The 19,523-nt window shown below is 41.1% G+C and overlaps 1 pseudogene; it reads right to left on the reverse strand.

The window, feature by feature from the left end:
• Positions 1 to 13,206: 13,206 nt before the first annotated feature.
• Positions 13,207 to 14,474, reverse strand: LOC102473278 (keratin, type II cytoskeletal 8 pseudogene; annotated as a pseudogene).
• Between the last annotated feature and the right edge of the window lie 5,049 nt (positions 14,475 to 19,523).

Here is a 19,523-nt window from a genome sequence, read left to right on the forward strand (position 1 = left end):
GACCCCTGGCAAAAACACCACCAAAAAAAAAAAAAAAAGAAAGAGAGGGAAGGAGAGAGTGTGAAGTGAGAAGAGAGAGAGTGAAGTGAGAAAACAAACTGCCAGGTCCAGGACTCAAATTAAGATAGGCCATGTGGGAGTCCTGCGCTTTAACCCCGCACCATCTGCTAACCCCTTGTTTAACATTTTAGCTTCTAGTCATAAGAATGTTACATTTGTGCACTCACAAAACAGTGTCCAGTACTTCACTGGATCTTCACGATGGCCTTGGAAAGCAAGCGTCTTTGTCAATGTCACTATGTTGCATTAGCGACAGACATCTGAAGCAGAGCTGCCCTTGGGAGGACTTAGCATTTAGGTCTTGGGCTTCTGGCCCTTGCCTGCTCTTCCCGTAGTGACTTGTTAACTCATACAGAGGCAGACCAGAGAATGAGGAAGTGCTCCTGGCCCTGATTTGAGGCAGGGTCCCTTAAATTTGTAGGAACTCAGCTTGCCAGGTCTGGGGATCCAGCCTTCACTGTAGTTTGTGTGGACAGAAAGATCTGGGGGTGATAGAGTATACCCACGTGGCTCCAGAGGGCCCTGGACATCACCACAAAATACTAGGATCACAGTGCCAGAAATTTCACCATTAGGAAAGTTTTTGCACAGTTGACTGTTGCCTGCCTCAGACTTCTATTGATATTTAATCAGAAATATCTGCAGGAGAGAAAGATAAGGCTGAAGTCACCAATTACTATCTCAGCAGGGTCAGTTGAGTTATTAATTACTCTCCTCTGGGGCTGTAGGGGAAGGACCTAACCCTAGGTGATGCAAGTTTGTTTTAGAAAGACTTTGGGGCCTGGGTGTAATAAGGGGTTAGACTCCTGGGTCACATTGAGGGAAGAAAAGGAAAGGATGCTGGGAAAGCCCAGAGCAGCTTTGACCTGTTGATTCTTGTGCTTCTGGCAATACTGTTTTGAAGTCCAGCTGATCCTAGACATCCTTCATGTTGAGTGGGTGGGTGGGGGTATCAGACAGGCAGGAGGGAGCAAGTTCTTGGAGAGAAGGTAGCTGGGCTGTGTAGTTACTTCAGGGACGTGACCAAGCAATTCTTTTTTTTTTTTTTTGGAGATTTTTCATGTAGGGCGTGTGCGCTCGCCAGACAGACAGAGAGAGACAGGCTTGGTAGTTACTTCAGGGACGTGACCAAGCAATTTTTTTTTTTTTTTTTTTGGAGATTTTCACTGTAGGGCGTGTGCGCTCGCCAGACAGACAGAGAGAGACATAGAGACAGAAAGCGAGAAATCACCCCCCAGGGGGGATGGTCACGCCGCAATCCCTTCTCCTCCATTCTCCTCTCGGGATCTTGGGCACGCATGCACACGCACCCGGCGTGAGTTTTAAGCCACCGGGTCTGGGACACGAACCGCGGTCGACCACGTGGGAGTCCAGCGACATAGCCATTACGCTAACTGCTGGTTACCAAGCAATTCTTGATTTTGGAAACATGGCAGCCTCCTGTGCTGAAGTGACTGACTCCTGGCATGGTGAAGGTGGTCTAGAACCGGTGACAGACTCCTAGGTGGTGGTATGCCATTGGGGCAGGAGGCAGCAGCCCTCCTCAGCCCACAGATACTCACAGACTACATTTCTATTAGTTGCAAGAAAAAATAAACAGTCCTTGGTACTGAAGTTCAAAGCCACGGTTCCTGTGTCTTTCTTAACACAACACAGGTGGATCTTCATTGGAAACACCTTCTGCTTCTCTAGCTCCATTCTCATGAAAATAAACAGCAGTGCCCTTTGCCCAAGTTGGAAGAGGTGGCCATATAAACCCCAGGAGCTTCCTGTGCACTCTATAGCTTCAATCGGGTCCTCCTACAGGGGTGAGGACCTGCACATTCAGCCTGGAGTTCAGCATGGGTAACAGAGCAGAGCATGTGGGCAATGGACTGGCACAGTCCCTCCCCCCCCGCCCCCATCTCCATGCTGATTGGGGCTGAGGAGGTCAGGGTCCCTCTGCATAGGCCAATCCACAGGTACATCTGGGAGGTCTCCTGGTCTTTGCTCAGGAAATACTCTTCCCCAAACAAGCTCTGAACTATTCACCTCATCCCCTTCATATTCCAACTGCTACTCGGATGTGGAAGTTCAGCATAAAGCCTCAGAGACAACGGAAGGGAATGAAATCTGGAGCTTGACTTTCTGAAAGGGGAAAGCTATAGCTGTGTGATTTTGTGCATATCACTAAACTATTCTGTGTCTTTGCTTCTTCAGCTGTGAACTGCAGGCAGACTAGTAGTTAACTTGTAGGGCGCTTTTGAAGATGAAGTTAATTGATAGATACAAGGATGTAGAAAGCTATCTGACACTGAGTAAACACATAATGTCAGCTGCTATAATGAATGAGAGTGAAGATAATCAAGGCTTATTCTTTTTTAACAGACTTACTTATTTTAGAACAGTTTTAGGTTCACAGAAAATTTGAATGAAGAGTAGAGATCTCCCATACACCCTCCAGCCCTCTTGCATGCAGAGCCTCTCTGTTATGGACATCCTCACCAGAGTGGTTGATTATTGTAGTTGATGAACCTAACATGGACACATCATTATCACCCCAAATCATAGTTTACATTTGGTGCATCCTTGGTGGTGTACATTCTGTGGATTTGGACAAATGTTTAGCATCACGTACCCACCATTACAGTATCATCAGGAGTATTTCCACCACCCTGAAATCCTCTGTGCATCATCTAAACATCCCTTCCTCTCCCCAGCCTCTGGTAAACACTGAACTTTTCACTGTCACAGTAAAAAGTTTTACTTTTTTTTTTTTTTTGCCTTAGTTTTTTGACGTTTCCAGAATGTCATGTATTGGGTTGTCAGAAAAGTCATGATGCATTTTTGCATAGAAAAAGATGGAAAAATATGTCATGATTTTCTCGACAGCCCAGTAGTTGGAACCATACAGTATGTAGCCTTTTCAGATTGGCTGCTTTCATTTAGTAATATGCATTAACGTTTTCTCATGACTTGAGAACTTGTTTCTTATTAGTGCTGGACAGTATTCCATTGCCTAGATGTACTGCAGTTTATTCATTCACTTACTGAAGGGCATCTTGATTGCTTCCAAGTTCTGACAATTATTGATAAAGCTGCTGTGAACATCATGTGCAGATTTTTGTGTAAAAAAGCTTACTTTTTATTTTTTGAAACATTTAATATGTGGAATTTTCCTCTGTGATCTCAGAGCACCCAATGTATATCAGAACTGATACTCAGTTTTCACCTCCTGATTTCTCAAATGTCCACTGTATATTTTTTTTGCCTAGGCTTGTAGGAATAGAAATCTCTACAACTTAGTGGACACCTTGCCAGTCACATTTCATTCCTTTGTATTCCTTTTTATTCTTAAAACCAATGAATTGAAAAAGTCAGGCATAGCTTTTCCCTAAGTCTTTTCTGAGGCTGTATGTGATTATTTTTTTTACCATATCCCTGAAAGTTGGGGGGAAAATACAACACATCATGAAACAATGGCAACATAAGGTTGCTGAAGGGTTACATAAGATTATCTAAAGCATAAAAACAGTATAGAATTGAAGGGGTGCAAACAATGGTCAAAAATATAAAGTAGGCAAAATGATCTTAGGCATGGATAGAGTTACCAGGAATCTGTAACAAAATTGGCACATTAGTCTTGAGTGTGCATAGGCTTGAAAAGTATGAAGTAGAGATTATAAACATTTACTTTTTTTAAAGTCATGTTTTCTTTTTAAGAATTATTTTATTGAAGTTTTATTTATTTATTTATTTATTTATTTATTTAACCAGAGAGGGACAGAGAGTGTGTGTGTGTATATATGAGAGAGAGAGGGGGAGAGAGAGAAAAGGAAAGTGAGAAAGCAAGCTGCCAGATCTGGGACTCCAACCATCGTTGGTCATGTGGGAGTCCAGCACCCTTAACTAGCACACCACCTGCTGGCCCCTAAACATTCAGTTTTTATGAAATTGTTTTAGATAACTCATTTGTAGATAAGGGTAAGTATTTTTTAAAATATGCAAATAATATTAAGCAAGAAAAGCAGGAGTGAATATTTGGGAATTATTTATAGAATAATGGGAAAAAAGAACGACATGACCTGACCACCTCAAACCAAGAATTCTATGAAGTATATAAAGTTATTAAAAAGCTGAAACTTTGAAAACTTGCCCATATAATACATCAAAATTTCCAAGAAGAAACAAACTAGTGATAAGGATTTTTATTTCCCTTTTGTACTATTAATACTTGTTTCAATTAAGCAATCAGTTCCTAAATAGAGAAACAATGATAGTAGACCTCCTGAACTTGCCTCTTGGGTAACTCCTGGGGAAAATGGCACTGATCTCTCTGCTCATGTGACATGAGGCCAGCCTTCGCTGTCAGGACTTCTGAAGCTTTCTCTTTCATTTGCTTTGTGATAGGTTTTTGGGCAGGTCTTTCCCCGTTTAGGAACTTTAATGTCCTTATTTGGACAATGAGGAATGAAGGATTTCAACCACGTGTTCTCTAAGAGCCCTAATCATCCTTACTTTTTATGAGTTCAAACACTGTTGTATACCATCAATCCCCAAAACACTTACCCAGGACATAATTTTGTTGATCACATTATCTTGTCTCATTTCTACCAATCAAGAAACATTTTAACCATAAAACACTAATGCCAAAGTCACCACCAACGACAACTAGTGTTCTGGAGAAGGACACTGAGAAGCTTTCTTTTTTTTTTGTTTTTTTTCCTGGAGAGATTTTTGCTAGGAGGCATGCACTTGCCAGAGAGACAGAGAGACAGAGAGACAGAAAGCAAGAAATCACTGCTTATGGAGATGGCCACACCCCAATTCCTTCTCCTCCATTCTCCTCTCAGTATTTTGGGCATGCACACACATGTGCCTGGCATGAGTTTTAAGCCTCTGGGTCCAGGACTTGAACTGTGGTTGACAATGTAGTAGTTCAGCGATATAACCATTACACCATGTGCTGGCCCCCAGAGAGGCTTTTGCTTATGAGCAAAAGAGGTCGTTAGTAGGGGAAAAGGGGCTGAAAATAACAGAAATTCTACCCTACAATAATTGCATCAACTGTAACAACTCCCATTACAAATCATAATGTTAGACCTGCTCTATGTCACTTTCATGCTCAGCCTTTGGACTGCAGTCTCCTGGTTGTTTGCCATTCCAAGGTTGACTTTAGTGACCTTTGTCACCATTTTTTGGGTCTAGTAATAACAATTATTTACTGTGGTGTGTGCATGCATCCAATGTGGATCTTCAAACAATTTATGGACAAAGCATGTTATGAAAAAAAAAATGACACGTGTTAACAAATTTTTTGCCAAAATAAACTCATCCCTTAATTCCATTTTCCTACAGACTTTTCAAAGTCCCCTTGTCTAGCTATATCTTCTGTTAAGGGCAATGTTGAATCACATTTTTTCACATATCAATCTGTTAAGGATCTCATCTTAGTGGATTTATCTGGAAAGCACCATATGCAAAGATGAACTGGCCTACTTGATTTTTCTCTTGAAATACATAGATTATATTGGGGTACATGGATGGTAGTCACTTTCAATTTGTTTTTGGCTCCCCTTAATGGAAGAATCTGGAAATATTTACCTGTCACTTCATGTTGCATGCTCATATCTGAGAAACGGAGAAAGGGGGAATTTGGAATTGGTGGGAAATATGAGCAGTGAGGTGCAAAGAAAACATTGTTTTTGTACCACATATTGAGTAGTATACCTAAGATGTCCATTTACTTGATGACAACCTTATAAAATGGCTAGAGACTATCCCATTGAAGAGATGAGAAAATAGGAACTTGGGAAGTTAAATTAACATGACATGCCTTCCCTAAATATCCATGTATATAAGAATAAGCACACATTGTATACTTTGTCCTGAATCACCCTTTTTCCATGGAAGACTTTCCTACTGTAATATATCCAGAAGGGCAGCCTCTAGGCCAAAGGGACTTGATAGCAGATGGCAGTGTTCCAAAGTGCTGCTAGTTTTGCTAGGTCTCAAGTTCCTTGCTTGTGTGACTATTAAGGCAAATTGAGTGGGATATTGCAACACTGGGTTATCACTCACTTGGTAACTTGCATGGGAAAATGTCTCCCCTGCACAGATTAATTAAGAACCACTCCTTTGGAATCCTGTGCCTTGGAGTGAATTACTGGCGGTTTCTGTGAAGTTAAAGGACAGAGGCTGTTTTTGTGGTTGCTAACTGGAAACTGTAGAGGAGGATAAGTAGGCGGGAAAGCTGCATTTGTGAAAATGCAGGTTGTTTTTAATTAATGCCGTATGAGGCATCCAACCACAGCATTTTCTCCCAGTTCCATGATGTCTGTAGGCAGTGCAGCTTCACATTTCCCAAATCACTCCCATGTTGTGCTAGATGCAGCGATGATTGAGTGCTATTGCTGAGGGCAATTGGGATAATGGGAACCTCATCAGTCAGCTGAGGAGGTGTGGACAGTAGATTGGGGTAAAAAGGTCATCCTGATTCCAGACCGGTTCCTGTACCCACCTGGCAGTAATCAGAGAATAAGATTTACCCTTATGACTCCACTGACTAGTCCTTGTGGCTTGGGCGAAGACCAGACGTAGCTGGAGCCTAGACACAGGAGACTCCGCCATCACTTTGCCTTTCACAGATGAAGGAGGAACCCATAAGACACCAGGAGATTGCACCAGCTGTTGGAGGCAGAGGGGCTGAGGGTATTTCTGCTGCTACTCTTATTTCTAAGAGGTCATCTCAGTTGTGCAGTGATGGTTTTCCATGAATTTAAAGTAAGAAAAAAATGTAGTCAATTTTGATGTCATACAGAGCAGAGTTACTGCATTTATCATTGAAAAGTAGGAAGTCAAAGACTGAGGAACGTTACACATGAAGTCAAGTCTCACTGATTTGAATCAGTGGAGTGAGATTGGTGGATTAAAAAGATTTAAAAAAGAATGTGTCTCAGGACCAGTAGATGGTGTAATGGTTATGTCACTGGACTCCCATGTAGTTGACTGTGGTTTGAGTCCCGGACTCAGTAGCTTTAAACAACACACCAGGTGCGTGTGCATGCATGCCCAAAATCCCAAGAGAAGACTGAAGGAGAAGGGACTGTGGTGTGGCCAACCCCTTGGGAGGTGATTTCTCGCTTTCTGTCTCTCTGGTGAGTGCTCGTGCCCTATGATAAAATCTCTCCCTTAAAAAGAAAAAAAAAAAGTGTCTCAATAAGCTTAAGATGCATTTGGGTTTAAATGAGTATAAGTACATGTTAAAAAATATACTGGGTTGGCTCTGTAGTACAGGGATTAAGCCCTGGGCATGGGGACTGAATCCTATATGGCCTACCATGGTGTGAACCTTAGACCTGGCAAAAGAAACACATATAGCATGTGTGTATATGCCTAAACTCCTGACAGGATGGACAAGTGGAGGAAAAAGGATTATGGGGTAACCATTCCTCACTAAGCAGTATTTTCTCTTTCTTCTGTCTCTTTGTCTTTCCCATTCTCCCTCTGGCAAGTAAATGTGTTTTATGGCAATTAAAAGAAAAAAAGGAAAAACCCTCCTAATTATATACAAGAGTCCTTCTTAATGCTTTAAAGTGTTTTTATAAAGTAAGTTAAAAATGCCATGCTAAAAAATTTATATTATTAATTTACTTTTAAGGTAGCATTGCAAAGATAAGCTTAAGTCTGGGTTTTGCCTAAACTATCAAAAATACAGATTAGAAGGATCTGGATTAGGCACAAATTGGTATATGATAAAAGCAGTGTTTCATTTGCGTAGGTACAGACATAAGCTCTGGAATCAAGATAGGCATGTAAAATTAAATTCATGAATATTTAATGATACTGATAATGTGCAAAGCCTAGTGCAAGGCTGTAAGGGGTTCAGAGATGAAGCAAATATAGAGAACACACACACACACACACATACGTGCAAATATAATGCAACTGTGGTTAATGTACATGGGAACAGTGTGAAATTAGGGTGATTTGGGGGTCAGCAGATGGCATAATGGTTATGCTGCTGGACTCCCACATAGTTGACTGCAGGTTGAGGCTTAAAACTCATGCCAGGCATGTGTGTGAGTATACCCAAGATCCTGAGAGAAGAATGAAGGAGAAGGGATTGTGGCGTGGCCATCCCCTCTAGGGGGTGATTTTTTTACTTTCTGTCTCTCTGGTGAGCTCACACTCCCTATAGAAAAAAGCTCTCTCTCTAAAAAAAAAAAAAAAAAAAAAAAAAAGAAGAAGAAGAAGAAAGAAATTAGGATGATCTGGGTAGCCTTGGATGCTAAATTGAGGAGGTAATGAGAAGGCAAAAAGCTTTTTTAAGCAGGGAAATAGCAAGACCAGAGCCGTGTTTTAAGAGTAGTAACACATGGGGTAATTTGAACAGAACGTTAGGAAACTGCTGCATAGCTTGAATGAGAAACACGGTCCCAAAATTACAAGATATGACAGTCAAGTTGGACGTAAAGGAGGACTGATAGTCTCAAAAGACTTCTAGCCTAGATTTGGCATGATGACATTAGGGTCAATAAGGTGACTGAAGGGGGTCACCTGCTTTGAAGGCTGAATTTTGGCAGTGGTTTTGTACATTTGACTGTCCTGGTGGATTATGTCGGTAGAGATATACAGTTAGTATATTGTCTCCAGGTTCTAGAAAATGGATCTAAATTACAAATTTGAGAGTCAGCTGCTTAGAAGTAAGATTTGAATGTGGAAATTGGATGTAGTAAATGGATAAGAGCAAAGAACTGAGGTCTGGATCTTGGGTAATTAGTTCTACAGTTTGGAAGTTGCATGTGTGCTCTGTTTAGTCTCTGTACCCCAGATTCCAGGGAACATGGGCCCATGCTGAACTGACTGAAGATCAAGACAAGAAAACTGAGTTTTCTATAAAAAATTATACCATCACACTGTGCTATCAGTGAATAGATTTCTTCTGTGCTGGCAGATTATCTTTAAATTATAATAAAAGTAATCCTATTGGTCATTCCCAATTTTTGCTTCCTTTTCTCTAGTTCTGTCTTAAATGCACTTTCAGCTCTTGATTTACTGTTAGAAATTTCCTGTCTAGTTTGGGCCTGAGAGTTAGAGGGTCAGGCTTTGGGATTTCAAACCCAAACCAATCACTCACTGCTTCCTGCAGTACTCTCAAGTTAATGTAGGGGTCAGAGGATATCCTGTGAAAATATTAAGAGCAACCTAGACTTGTATTTCTACGTGGGTCCGAAAGAAAAGCACATTTAAGGAACAACATGAAGTTCATTCCAGAGTAGCCAAATCATACTACTGATTGAGAACATTCATGTACCAAATCTCAGAATCGATTTCTGAAATAAGTATTTAAAAATCAAGCATACTTAACTACGCAAAGAAGTTATAGAACATCAGATGCAGTACCAAGAACTTTTTTTGCTGCTTTTCAGTAAACCAACAACCAAAAGGAAATATTAAAACATTGACAAAATAAGATCATTTCAGTAAATACTCCAATTTGACCAATTTTTATCAAGTGTCTATGAAGGGAAAATGTAAAGCATGATCTGGATATAAATGACAATGAAAAAAATAAAATATGACTCCTATTCTCAGGAGACTATACACTAATGAGTGAGTTTATATGTAAAAAATAACAACAGTAGCAATGATAATAATAAACTGGCTATCATGCAAAGTAACATGAAACAAATGATAAGCTGAATCAAAGAAGCACAGAGTGTAAGGGATGTGGTACAATTAATTTTGGCTGGAAGACCAGGCAAGTTTTCTTAGAAAAAAGGGCATTTGGGGGCTGGCAGATGGTGTAGTGGGTAAGGCACTGGATTCCCACATGGTTGACTGTGGTTTGAGTTGTGGACCTGGTGACTTGCTTTCTCATTTGTTCTCTCTCTGGTCGAACTAACAAGTAATATAAATAAATAAAATAATAAAAAAATTAAAAAAGAAGGGCTTTTGAAATACATCTTTGAGTATAATTGTGAAGGCAATGGTGGTGATAATAATGATGACAATGATGAAGAAGAGAGAAGTTGCCAACTCTTGAGTGTTTATGATTTACCCAGCTCTATATAATTTGCTGAATAGCCTATGTTTTTAATATTTCAATAGGGATCAGAATAGATAGAAAAGATCAGAGGAAGGGGATCTCAGATGATAAAAGAACATGAGAAGAAGCAAGTTGTGTATTAGCATATGCAGAATAGTTATTTGATGTGTTCCAGACCCTTTGTGCATGCAGAATTAGAGCACGAGATAAGACTGGAGGAGGAACAAGGGTCAGATCAGCAAAAATCTCCAAATACTTTATAAGCGAAATGAATCATACTGAGACCTCTCTGGGTACTTGTTTGGGAAACTGACCCCATAAGCTAAGCAGGACCAACTTGTGGTATGCACATCCATCCTCCCAAACCCCAGAAAATGCTCTCTGGCATTACATGATCTGCAGCAAACATTTCACCTGAGGTCTATGAAAGAAAAACTTAGAATAAGTCTTTGGATAGCTCCAGGAAAGGTGACTTTGGTGAGGGCCCAGCATACATCATCAACAAAAGATGGCCAGTACATTATAGGCAAAGGGAGTTGGGCTATGCTTTCTCAGAGGATATGATCTTCTTTTCCATTTCAATTCACATGATTACTAAAGTATCTGGGGTTCTTTCATTTCTTAATAGAAATTTTACATATATCTGAAATAATTTACATGCATCTCAACATTTTGTGAACAAAACATACTTTATTATTTTAAATTAAATTCTACAGTTTATAGTCTACACAATAGGGTTTATAATACAGTGAATGGGGGGCTATTCTTGCTGAAGGTGTTTTTATGGGAAAAAATTTAAAGAATTCTGATAGCTCTGAAAGAGATAGAAAAACAGAAAAATAATGACTCCAGGAAGGATATTACATTTTTAAAAACAAGTTGAAATATCTTTGAGATATTTTCTTTAAAGTGTGTGGTCATTCAGGGAACGAAGAGGGAATGTATGTGTGTGGTGGGAGGGTTTAATCAGCTTGATAAAGCTTACTACTTTATTCCAGTTGGATTGAGTCCAACTGAGATTAGGACGGAACAGTAAGGGTTGTCAGTAGAACAATTAGTGGGTTACAAAGAATATTTAGTTCTGGTCGTTAGTTTTGGTAAGTCTCATTAAAAAATGGTGAACTGATGACAAAATAAATACCATAAAATCTGAGAAGACTCATAAATATGTTTTTACTATATTTTAAAGGCAGCAAAAATCAGATATTTGGGACTCACATGTCTGGATTACGATATGCAGAACCCTTGCTGTCCAGTGTTGAGTTCAGATTTCTTCCTTGTCCTTGGATGTTCTGTGAACAGAGGGACATTCAGATGCAGGGACCAGACCAGGCTGCTGAATTTCCAGGCATCCATGAGTTTCAGTTTGTAGTGAAAAAGTTTACTTAAAAATGGTGGATATTTCTAGTCAAGTTGTTAGCATGAGAACCAATATTCACCTCTTTCCTCTGCATCTTAAAACAACCAATAGAATGTGCAAAAGGGGCAAAGAAATTGTTGTCAACACTAGTGTGCAGTGAAGGGTACCATCTACGTATTAGACACTTTAGGGATATGGTTAGGTACAATGTTTGTGGAACCAAATGTAGCCAGCATACAGAGAATGACCCTCTTTTGACACTGTTGGAATACATTCATATTGGTTGCTGGGCAGTCACTTCCTGGAGCCTTTTGTGTAATCTCATGCTGTTCTTGCCATCCAGATGGTTCCCTCCTTTGGGAACCTATCGGTCTTCCTAGAGTCCTGCAAATTGTAGGATAATGCTTGGCACAACAAAACAGTTTCCAGAATTCAGTGGCAATATTAAGACTAATAACCATTCTGTTTGTCCAAGATGTATTACTTGTTAAATAGTTGAAATGTAAGTGTCCTTTGCTTTCTCAGGTGAGATAGTATACAAGGGAGGTACTGTTATTAGGTGGTGCTTATCTTCTCAGTACAACATCCTCTTCTTTGTGGGAGCTTCTTCCTTACAATGTTTATTCATTTATTTATTTGCCAGAAGGTATGTGCAATCACTGGAGATAGAGAGAAAATTCTTTGCACCAAATATGGTTCTGATGAGGGATGGCAAACAACTCTCCATTTCTTTAGCTGTAATGTGAGTGGTTCATGGTTGAATAGGTAACTCATGCTGGGCCAGTCAAATCATTTGTTTGCTTAGTCATAGTTTTTTAACAGCTGCTGCCACTTTTAGGTTACAATCTTGGAACTGTTTACAATAATGCATACCAAGGAGAATTGCTTAAGGAGGTGGTGGAGTTTGACAAAAGAAAAAAGTGACTAGGAAGGTCTTCAGGGTGTTGAGAACCCGGGTCTAATTGTCAAGGAAACTCCCATTTTTTTTCTATTTTTAAAAATAATTATTTTATTTAATTTTATTTATGTAATATATTTATTTTCATTTGACCAGAGAGGAAGAGAGGGAGAGAGAGAGATAGAGAGAGCAACCTACCAGGTCTGTGACTTGAGCCATGGTTGGCCATGTGAGAGTCCAGCACTCTTGACCACCACACCACCTGCTGGCCCCTGAAACTTCCATTTTATACCTATCTTTTTTGGTGTTCATATCCCCTTGATATAGTTTGATTTAGATTTTTATTACTTTTAACCAAAGGGAGTTAACAAGAAGTAGATGAGAGCCAATCCTGGCAGATCCTCTGTGACTTCTCTAGATGGAACAAGGGCACCGGCAGTGTGGTCCTCCAGGAAAGGCAGTGCCTGCTCCCCATGAGCAATAGGAGGAGGCATAGAGCATAGCTCTTGGTAGAAGTGGTCTCATCTACCCAAGACCTGGCCAAGGGATCCTGTTTTCACCACTTGTGTTGAGATGAAACTCCCAGCTGGAACTCAGACCTGACTCTTTCTGCTGCTTCTTCCCCCCCTCCCCTCTTTTTTGGCAGGACCAGCTGAGACCTTATTGGAAAATACTATTAAATTGGTTTCCATTTGGGAGCATGGGCAAGAGGGGGGACCCAAACAGTAGAGTCCTCCCCAGAGTGGACTGCTGAGCTTCAGGTGAGTCTTCTATTCCATTTGCTCCCCTGCACCACTGCTTCTCTTACCTGGGGTAGCCACTGGAAGAGGATATGTGAGGAGGGGCTGCAGTGACCCTTCACTTGGGCAGGACGTCAGAGGATTCAGACACCAGCTTCCCATCACGCACCTCAATCTTCTTTATGACCACAGTCTTGGTGTGGTTGAAGGAGCTGGAGCCTCCACCAGAGCCGAAGCTGGACTGGAAGGGGCTCAGGTCATAGTGAGGGTGAAGTCAACCACCTGAGTGGCCACTGGTGGTCTTCGTATGGATACTCGTATTCTGTATCCAAGATTCCAGCCTCTCCTCGCCCTCCAGCAGCTTACATAGGTGGCGATCTTGATGTCCAGGGCCAGCTTGATGTTCATGAGCTCCTGGTACTCACAGCTGCCACATGATGTTCTGCTTTGGCCTGCTGCAGGGCCGCCTCCTGCTGAGCCAGCTTGGCATTGGCACCATTAATGACTAGCTCCCCACACTGCTCAGCATCACCAATGGCTGTCTCCAGGGAAACTGTCCCTTGAGGCCCTAGATCTCAGCCTGGAGCCGGCTTATGTTCTGGTTCATCTCAGAGATCTTGGTCTTTGTGTGCTGTAGGTCACTCCCGTGCTTCTTGGCCAGCATCTGCAGCTGCTTATACTTGATTTGGTACATGCTCTCAGCCTCAGCCTGGCTGTGGTTGGTGATTTCCTTATACTGGGCATGGACCTGGGCAATGATGCAGTCCATGTCCAGGAAGTGGCTGTTGTCCATAGACAGGACTGTGAACATGCCCAAGATCTGAGACTGTGGCTTACAGATCTCTTCATACAGCTGGCTGAGGAAGTTGATCTCATTGGTCAGCCCTTCCAAGCGAGACTCCAGCTCTACCTTGTTCATGTAAGCTTCATTCACATCCTTCTTTGTGAGGACGAATTCATTCTCCATCTCTGTGTGTTTGTTGATCTCATCCTGTACTTATTCTTGAAGTCCTCCACCAGCCCCTGCACATTGCCAAGTTCTGTCTCCAGCTTCAACTTCTCCTGGCCCAGGGTGCCCAGCTGCTGGCGCAGGTTGTGGATGTAGCTCTTGAACATGTTGTCCATGTTGTTCAGGGCTGTCTTCTGCTGCTTCAGGAGGCTCTACTTGGTCTCCAGCATCTTGTTCTGCTGCTCTAAGAATCACACCTTGTCGATGAAGGAGGAGAACTTGTTGAAGGTCTTGATCTGCTTCTTCTCCTGGATGCACAGGGGCTGGATGTTGGGGTCCACCTCCAGCTTCAGGGGGCTCAGCAGGCTCTGGTTCATTGTGGCAGCTCTGACACCTCCTACACCACCAGAACCACTGTAGACAAGACCCAGACCCATGCCAGTGCTCAGGTCACCTGGGAAGTCAGCTCCTCCAGCTTCTGCAGCAGCGTCTTTCTGCTTCTTGATGCTGCATGATCAGGATGCTAGATCTTTGAACTGGTAATCTATTGTTGGGTTGCCTGTTTTCCTTTAAAACAATCTTTCTGGAGTTTCTTCTGATAATTTCTACTAGGAAAATGTAGACAAAATTTGCACAAATTACAAGTTAAATTTTACCTGCATATGAGCCAATATCAGATAATATTATTATCCTTATTATGTACTAGATATTGTAATCTGCATACATTGCCTCATTTAATCCATGCAATAATTTTGTGAAGTAGTACTTGTATTCCAACTATTTTTTAGATGGAAAAACTAAATTGAGAAAAGCTTACAGAGATAACAAGTAGTGGAGTCATAATTTTTAAAAAGTAATTTTTAGAAGTTTATTTATTGAGAGAAAGAGAAAGAATCCCTCCACCCCCATTTTCATGCTGTTTTCCACTCCTAGTCTCAGCCAGTTCAGATCTTGGGGACATGTGCACATGCCTGGCATCTAAGGGAGGTCCTAGGACATGAACCCAGGACCTTTCCTATGCGGGTCCAGTTGCATCATCACTGTGCAACTACCTAGCCACAGACATAATTTGAACCCAAGCAATCTGACTCTTAACTCTATTGCCTCTCCTTAAATAAAGTACAAAAGAGTAGTCCCAAGAGAGCTTTAAAATTCTGGAGCTTACTTATTGCTGATGCCTCCACTCTAACCTTATCCGTTTTGCTACATTCCTCATGACTATTTATTTATTTATTTCATGAAGGAGGAGAGCAGGAGAAAGGAAAAGAGAAGGGAGGAAAAGGGAGAGAGAGAATTGCAGTTCTCCCACCTCAGTCTCTCAGTTAGCTAGGGTCCCAGGTAGATGCCACTGTGCTCACCTTGGTTGAGTTGGTCTGAGAAACAACTTGGGCCTCCCGTGCGGCCCGACTCTGGCAGCAGTGCACTATCCATTATGCCACCATGGCTGGGCCCTTCAAGGGCCTTGCTAGTCTAGTATCAGCTGGAGTTTTGACCATTTCAACTTTCAACCAAAAAAATTTGACTAGGGGGAGAGTAGAATAAGACCTTAAGGCAGAGAACTGTGTTCTGGCTGTAAGGGAAAAAAGGAATCTCCTTTTGTGAGTGACTGGACAGGACAAAGTGGTAGACCTTTGAGAGCCCTCTGCATTTTTGGAGGTGGTTACCAAACATCCTGAAAATTCAGAACCATTTGCTTTGAAAAAATTCACTGGAAGAGAATAAGAGCATTTGATGAGCATTCTTAAACTTAGTAGAGCAGGGGCTATGGATTGTATCATTAAACAGGAACAAATCAATGTGAATATGTAATTTATCTGGATGAACTCATTCATGGCAAAATTGAAAATAATTTTTGAAACAGTAGAAGATTGACTTTACTGTGGAAAGCAAGGGATAAGTAAAGAAGAGCTAAAAAACTTCCAGATTTTTTAGGAAAGAGAAGAAAATAATAGATTGTAAAAAGATATGAGACCTAGAAGTAGAACTTGGAAACCCCCCTATATATATAGTAGAACTAGAACTAGAACTTGGAAACCCAACTATATTCAGTAAAAATTCTTAAAAAGAGAAAACAGTGACACTGTGTCAAGAATAAACATAAGTAGACCAGCAGGTGGTATGGGGAGTAAGGTTCTAGATAGTCCCACATAGTTAACCATGGTTGGAGTCCCAGTCCTGGTGGCTTAAAAACCACACCAGCCATGCCCAAAATCCTGAGAGGAGATCTCCTTTTTTTCCCTCTCTCCTCTCCTCTCTCATGTGAAGAAGAAAGGAGAAAGGATTGTGGAATGACTATCCCCCAAGGGGATGATTTCCCATTTTCTCTTCCTCTCTCTGACAAGTACACATAGCCTATGGAAAAAAAAAAGAAAAAAAAGGAAAAACCTTAAAGAAAAAAAGAAACACAAATAAATAGTAGAATAAAACTGCTTCACCTTAAGAAATGGAAAGAAAACAGAAGAAAATAAAAAGAAAGGGAAGCACATTAATAAACAAGATGACAGAAACAAGTAAAACAAATTTATATTACAAGGAAAAATCACTCAAATTAGTTTAAATTAAAATAAATGTTGGGGACCAGCAGGTGGTGTGGTGGTTAAGGTGCTGGACACTTCCATATGGCTGACCATGGTTTGGGTCCTGAACATGGTGGCTTGCTTTCTCAATTTCCCTCGCTCTCTCTGCATGTGTCTCTCTGGTCAAATTAAAATAAATGAACAAAATTAAATAATTATTTAAAAAATGTTAATGAGGTATAATCAAGCCAAATTAGCATAAAAGGATTAGACAAAATTAAAATAATAAACAACACTGCATTAGAAAACATGAATGAAAATAAATTACATAGCTAACAGCAATGATGTAAAAAATTAAGACAAAATGCGTATAAGGGGCCCCAAAAGATCAGTTGATATTGATCAAATAATTGATTCATAATGATTATATGGGACCATGAGTTTGTATGGTGTGAATAACAACACAGTTGCATAAGCATTGCTCAAACTTAGAAATCTGAGAGAAAGTCAACAAGACAGTTGTGTTAGATTTGAACAGTGCAGTATCAATTTATTATCACTTAAGTAGATAGTATTAAAAATCAAACTCTCTTTTCATGTGCGTGCACACATGCTCTGTGCCATTAAAAAGAAACAGGAAAGTATGAGTAAGGACCAAGAGTACTGGGATAAATACCGAAGTTGAACCTCTCTGTTAATGATCTACTTTACATGCTTACAGTAAGGGACCTTTCTTTCCTTAGACCACTCATAAACATTGGATTATTCCTGTTTTGTACCACAAAGAACATCTCAATAAGAAACTTCCCCCAGGACCGAATAAAAAGTGTATTGGCCACAGCGTCTGACCCAAAAGCTTTAATGAAAGTTAACTAATAAAGCATTGAGTCATTAGATGAGGTTCTAGGTGAACTTCTGCCTCCTCTGTATAGGCTGTCTTGAATGTGAACAGACTTTTTGTACTCTGTGTTGTTGTAATTTTCACAAGCACAACAATATGAAATAATATGTCCCAGTAGGGAAACATAGACATTTGCTGTATACATTTTCATGTTAATTTTTAGAAAGAAGGAATTATATCAAATGAGTATATACTTTAAAAAAGCGTGATGTTAGAAAGGATGGTAAGCCATCATTCTATCTAACTCTCATTTTACAGACTGGGAAAGGGAGGCCCAAAGAGGGGAAAGATTTGTCCCAGGTTGTGCATCAACTGAAGCGTGGCCAGTGTCAGAGTTTCCTGTGGGTTCTCAATCCTGTACTTTTCTATGCTCCAAGAATTCTATTCTGACTCTAGAACAGTGGACGTTGCATAATTGGGTCATGTGAATGCTTCCAGCTTTGAGTGACCATGGTATGCTCATTTGTCTCATAGAGCTGAGGCCAGCTGCTCCCAGGGTACTTCTTGGAGACCCACCCTGCTCCTCTAGTGAGGGGAGCTGGAGCAATGTGGTTGTTATTACTGAATCGCAGGCCTTCCACCTCTGCCAGGTAACCTGCAAAACAACCTCTGACATCATTAAACGCTGAAATTGCTAAACTGTAAACGTGTGTTGGGGGTGTTTTCTGGAATGCTCTCATGACCTCTTTTTGTCGAGGCTCATTTTGTTTATATTCTTCTCTAGGATCTGACTGGTCTCCCTCTTTCTTTTTTCTCCATCACAGGCACCGGGCATAGGTCACACCCTCTGCCTCCTCTCCTGGATGGCGTTGCAGAGAACTCTGTGTGTTTCTAAGTCACACCAGGTGGACTGCTGCTTTTCCACATCACCCAGCCAAATTGTGTTTTCTTCATTGTTGTCTGGCTAGACTGCAGTTGCATACCAGGCCTTATTAATGGAGCAGAGAAAGCAGAGATATAAAAGTCACGCTCACTTTTCAAGGCGCTACTGAACTCACTGCTTCAGGGGGGACCTTGTTTCCAGCCATGAACTTAGGAACTGAGGATTTTATGAAATCCAGTACTCGTTGTTATTACAGCATAATCCTCTTTCAGTTCAGATACTCTCAATTTTTCTGTAGCAGTCACTTAGTTCTTTCTTTCTCTGTCAGGGGGCTATAGATATCGAGGCCAGGGTATCCAAATACTGATCCTCTCTTTCTGGAAAGATGCCAGGAGCCAAAGCTCACGGAAGCTTCCTGAGCTCTCAACTCTCAGTCACAAACTGTGTGATACCTGCAAAACACTGGGGTGGAGGTAGGAGGACATCTCCTAAAATCATGTCCTTTTGACTTATCTCATCCTAGGTTTAATGCTTTCAGATGAGCATTTTGAGCTGAGAAGCAATAAAAAACAAAGGGCATTAGGACCAGATGGGGTCTTAGAGATCATTACCATCCAGACTCCCTGTTAGTTTACTATCACTGCATAACAAATTACCCCAAAGCACAGTGGCTGAAGAATCACCATTTATTGGCTAATGATTTTGTGATTTGGGTGGGGTTTGGGGGAGCTCTCTTCCTGCACCTGGTGGGTTTGTCTAGGAGCCTCAAGTCTTTTTCATGTGTCTTCTCTCTCACTATGTGGCCATTCCTCATTCAGTTGCCAAACCTGAGCATTCTCACAAAGCGGGTGGCTTTCAAAGAACAGAAGCTGAAGGTCTGGCCCAGGACTGGCATATTGTCACTTTTGCTACATTCTGTTGGTAGAAACAAGTCACAAGAACAGCCTAGCTTCCAGGGTAGGAGACTCTACCTCTTGATAGGAGGAGTGGCATGAGTTTGCAGAAGTAGAAGGGATTGTTGACAGCATCTTATATACAACCTACATGCTGTGTTTTACAGAGAGCTGCAATTTGACTCTAGCAATACCATCTGACCTGGTGAATTTGGGCATGATTGGGGACTCTCTTGAGTCCTAGCAGAAAAGGACTTTCCTTCCTACTTTTGAAGGAAGAATTGAAATTATTATATTAATCTGAAAATGTCAGGGAATAATAGCGGAACTATGATAATGAGAGACTGGAGTAA

The sequence above is a fragment of the Tupaia chinensis genome, unplaced genomic scaffold (genome assembly GCF_000334495.1).
Source record: "Tupaia chinensis unplaced genomic scaffold, TupChi_1.0 Scaffold144952_1, whole genome shotgun sequence".
Taxonomy (NCBI): Eukaryota; Metazoa; Chordata; class Mammalia; order Scandentia; family Tupaiidae; genus Tupaia; species Tupaia belangeri.